This window comes from Nicotiana attenuata, unplaced genomic scaffold (assembly GCF_001879085.1).
Source record: "Nicotiana attenuata strain UT unplaced genomic scaffold, NIATTr2, whole genome shotgun sequence".
Classification (NCBI taxonomy): Eukaryota; Viridiplantae; Streptophyta; class Magnoliopsida; order Solanales; family Solanaceae; genus Nicotiana; species Nicotiana attenuata.
The window spans coordinates 34,880-40,341 of NW_017673515.1; positions in this window are offsets into that span (position 1 = coordinate 34,880).

A 5,462-nucleotide genomic window follows, 5' to 3' on the forward strand; every position below is an offset into this window, starting at 1 on the left:
CACTGCTACTGATCTTTTCCTTTTCTTATTTGCCATTACCAGGTACACATTTGAATCTGCCCTACTGTAACATTAAGCTTGAAATGGAATACAAATGTTCATCTGTTTGATCTTGAAGTGTGCGGTTTGGACTGTGGTGTATTGATAGTTAAATAGGTGTATTGAAGTGTTGAATCAATTTTGTAGTATGTGTGTAAATACTGGACTGTTAACTGGACTGTATAACTGGACCATTCGTATGGACTGTCTCGAACTGATATGGACTGTTATATATTGATAGTTCAATAGTAGATTAGTTCCGATTTGGGTGTGATTGTGTAATTAGAACTGTGTGAGACCAACAGGCTTGAATTGATTGTTCAGTGATAGTGAGGTAAATGTTAATATCCTGTTAATTAGATTTCGTTCTATAAAAGGGAAGCATGATTGTAAAAACGACTTAGGTCATAAGCCTCTCCTGTACTTGATGAACTTCTTCTGTGATTAATAAGTTGTCCAGGAAGTTAATAGTCTTCAATTGATTTAAGTCTAGTTAGAAATTAAACTATTAGCATAAATTAAATCCAAAACAGATTATGAGTTGATATTAGCACAGGGGCAGAGTCCAGTATCGAACATGCTGCTTCGTTTAGTCTTTCTCTAATGGTTTAATTCAATTTCAAATACATTGGTTAATTAGTTCAATCTGCCTGGGTAATCAAGTTAATAAGTCACAATTGTCATGGAGAAATGTCGAGCTTGTTCTACACAGGCTGAAGATAAAATAATCTGGGCCATGTTGAAGGCCCAAAACATGATTGTGCCCTTTAAAGTCATATCTGGGCCCGGATCCGTTTGGGGCCCAGTGTCAATTGACGTTGTCCTCACTCGTTTAGGCCTAAGTGCAGGCCAATCAGCAAGCTGGCTGAGATTTCTTTTGTTGGGCCAAGTTCAGGCCCGAAAGAAAAATTGTTAAAAGGTCTTAGTAAGATGTTTTACTAACAATAATTAATCAGACTTTGTTAGGGACAAATTAAATAGAAACCCTAGTTTGCTTTAGGTTGGTTTTTAAACGATAAAGTGAGATGAGCCTCGCCAAATAGAACACACAAATTGCGGGGCCCTCATTAATTGCTTATATCAAAATGATTAGAATCCGAGGCGTGCCATTTAGCAAAATTTCATGGCCCTCGCAAAGCCGAACGCGTAGGTGCTTTAGGCGCATACTTTAATAATATTACTTCCCTAAATTCGGGTGCACATTGATGTGACCCAAATCCAAATCTCAACGAAGTCGAAATGTGCTAACAATCACGGGTGCACTGGTGCGACGTGATTTGAGGCACATTTTCACGACGTTGCAATTCGTTTAAAAATCAAATAAAAATAAAAGTAAAAGCGGTTTACTAATAAAAGCACATAAGCTAGAACATGTTTTGAAATCAGATAAAATCAAATACAACAGTTGAGCGATCGTGCTAGAACCACGGAACCCGGGAATGCCTAACACCTTCTCCCGGGTTAACAGAATTCCTTACTCGGATTTCTGGTTTGCGGACTACTAACAGAGTCATAATTTCCTCGGATCGGGATTCAATCGGTGACTTGGGACACCATTAATCTCCCAAGTGACAACTCTGAATATTAATAATAAATCCCATTCCGATTGTCCTTTAATTGGAAAAACTCCTTTACACTCTTCCAGGGAGTAGTGAAAAAAAGGAGGTGTGACAGCTCTGGCGACTCTGCTGGGGACAAGAACCCAGAACTTTGGTTCAGGGTTCAGAATTCGAGCTTAGAATAATTGTTATATTTGGCTTTATCTGATTTTCCTACATGTTTTCCTGCTAAATGTGCTAAATGCTTTACCGCTTTGATATTATCTGAACTGTATATAAACTGTGTCGAAACCCTTCTCTTCTCACCCCCGGGGATGTGCTCACTGGTGGAGACTCCCTATTCTGTTAGTGTCATACCTTAAAATAAGAAAGAGGCCGGACAAGTTACTAAGCCGGATGGCCTTTTGGTTCCCGGTAGCCCCCTCATCGACTCGAGTTGTCCGCTCGGGTACACAGTCTAGAACCTATACCCAGGTTTTGAACCTAGAATAACTTGACCTCATGCCGGATCCCTAGTAGGAACGCTTATCTGCATCACGTGCATTTTGACTTAGGGGACTCAACACAGGGGTTGGGTCCGTCTAGGACAGGTGTACCCGGAATAATAGACCATCCTGATGCATCCTACTTGTGCATTTATCTGTTTTGGACTCGCATGCTGACCGACTTTGAATATCTGGGAAAAATTGAAAAAAAACAAAAAGAGAAAAAGAGAAAATAGCAGTATAGAGAGTTAATTACCTATACCAGAAAAACCAATGTCCAAGTAGTGCCGGAATGCTGCCGGATTTTTGAGAAAATGAAAGAAAAAGAAGAAAAGTAGTTTTTTTAGGTTGTTTTGTTTACCAATAGAAAAAAAACAAAAAGAGTTTTATTTTCAATTTAGTTTTTTTATTTGCCACTGAAAAAGAAAATAGAAAAAGAATCTTGCTTTCAGAAATAGCGTATTTGCCAACAAAAACAAAAAAAGAGTCTTGTTTTCAAAATAGGTAGGTTTATTTGCCCGAACTACGCAGGTTTGATTCTCACCGGATGTGAGATACGTAGGCAACCCTCATCGGGTCCAACCACTCCTTTTGCAAAAATAGCCAAAAAATGTCAATTTTTATTTTTTGTCATAAATAAATCAGGTGATGCCGTTTTGTCAAAATAGCCGAATGTCCCCAAACGGGCGCCGGAAGGCTGTTTGTGCAAAAACGACCATCTTGAGTCATTTCCCAACGGTTAGCGGGTACAACCTTAAAGAGAGGAGATTTCCCTTTCCTTGTTTTTTCACCTCTTTCCTTGTTCATTCTTTTCTTATTTTCTTCTTTTTTTTCATTTGTTACGGTCGAATCCTATGGAGATTGCCTACGTACCCCATGAATAAGACCAAAGCGTGTTTTTGGGAATAAATGTAAAAGTAGAAGCAATATTTTTTTTGGGATTTTTCAATTTTATTGATAGAAATATGTCTATTACAAAGACTCAAAAACTAACAAGATTAAACAACTAACAGTACTGCTGACTTTAAATGAAAGGAAATACAGAATCCAACAGAAACGAAAATACGGACTCAAATGGCAAACTCTAGAAATACAGACTCAAAAGACGATCAGAATACATTTAAGCCTGGTGCCCCGCGGGACATCGTTCGGTCTCGCCGCGGGCCTAATATGCAAGTTCCCCTTGAAGTCTGTCCGGTCAATCATTATTTGCTTCACAATATCATTACTGGATGCAAAGAACGTGTGTCCGGTCATGTAGAGGCACATTTGGCATTTCCTGGTAATAGAATGAGCAAGCGGTTAAGATTCTCTCCTCTGATTCTGCCTTTTCTTGAAGCAACCGCCCTATCTGTTGGGTCCTAGCCTCCAAAGTTTGCTCAGCTGCTGGTTTTGTTGCTCCCGGAGTTTTGCAAGTCCATATTCTAATTGTGCAATGCATGTAACAATGCGCTCTTTCGACTTTGAATCTTTGCCTTGTTTGATGAATTCTGTTCTCTGTGGCAATGTACGCTTTTTCTTTATCCTGTGACCTTCATTGTCCGTATTCTTCTTTCAACTGTTTTAACCATGCGGGCCCGTTCTGCCGCGTTTTTTAGCCAGTTGTTTTCCGGAACGTCCCAGCTAATAGTCCTTTTTCCGTCTTTGTTGAGGTCAAAACTGGTAAGTCAATTTAACTTTTTGCCTTAGATTTTCTATAAGCTTTGTATCTTTGGCACTTTCTGACGGGGGGTTGTCGGCCTCTGACTTCATTCTTTCCTGCGATTTGGGGCTCGTAAGGCCTTCATTCTCCTTTTGGCCATTTGTTTTTCTCCTCACCTTCATTCATGCCGCGCGGCTTGGCAAGCTATTTTCAAATTGGAGGTCTTTGACCTGTTTTAACAATGCTCCTATTGTGGGCCCTGTACTCATTTTTCTTTAGCTACAGGCCCACTGTTCTTGCGACTGATTCGGGTCAAATTCCTGGAGGTAGGTCTTTTGCCGGTTTATTCGCGAATGCAACGTCCCTCTATAGCAACATGTATAATCAGGAGACACTTCTCCTTTGCTTCGATCGTGAACAACAAAGTAACTTGTGCCGCCAATATTGACCATTCGCTCCGAGACTTGGCGGAGACCATTGCTTCAGGAACTGGCCATCGGGCCAAATCTTCAACCAACTTGCAAACTAAGATCATCCATCCTTGGCTACTATGCTGGCATCTCCCCCAGCTGTCTCAACACTCGATAACGGGGCGTAAGGCCTAAATGCTTCTGCCCCATCAGAAGGAAAATGTGGTCGGGCTGCGGCATATATACGATTTCATCAAGCGGGTAACATGCCAAGTGGTCCACTTATTTGGCTAGCAGTGGAGGGACATGAAAATATGTTCGTGTACACATCCCGTGATTCCTTCTGGCAATTTGAACCGCCTTTAATCCTTGTGTAAACTCTTGCTATGCAGGTTTTCTCTGGAGACCCATAGCTCAAGAATGAGGACGGATGAAACAGATCTCGATCATCACATTTGTAACAATAGACCTGCACCCTCGAAGAAAGCTTCCCCGGGCCTTGCAGGCTGTGAGAGCACGGAAAAAAGATGTCGGCGCAATATATATAGGCTGCAAGAAGTACTTTTGGCTTGAGTAAATTAACAGTGCTGACGACCCCAAGCTATTTTATGTCAATCTGTTTCCCGTCTTCCTTGGAAATACTAAAGAGCCCTCAGGAAAACCACAATAAAAGCGAAGCGTCGATTGCTCTCTCACTTCTGGCGATTTCCTTTGCTACATATCTTGCTTTCTGGGGTTGTTGAACCCCCAGATGGTGGCCTATATCGATGGAATAGTACTGAAAGTTTATGAGAGCACAAGTCATTTTGCCAGATCTTGTGTTATGGACGGTTCTCTACATCTCAAAGAGTCTAGAAAATCTGTGCACCGGCTATAACTCTGGGGGCAACCAGTATTTTGTGCCTCAACGGAACTCATGCTTTCCCAGATGTAGCAGCTATTTCCTCTAATGTGGGGTTTAAGCTCAAGTCCCAAAAAATGGAACATCGTTATGTGCTGGGTCCTAACATGGTAAAAATGCTCTAATAAATTATCTCCCCGAGCACAATGCTAGCAAGCGCTAAGTCCTTTCAAATGTGTTTCTTGACTGCTCTTGCCCTTCTCCGCCTAAATCGTTCCACACAGGACGGTACTCCAAAGGGATTTTATGCATGATTAAAAATAGGTTCATTTTGAGTCGTGCTCAATCCTGCAATTTTTAAGGTGATTTTAATCACTTACTTTTGACCTAAAAAGAGAAAAGATGACACAAATTCTGTTCAAAACTTCCAAAAGCAACCATGGTCGATTTTGGCAGTTACGGCTTTCAGCACCTTCGGAGAGAAGA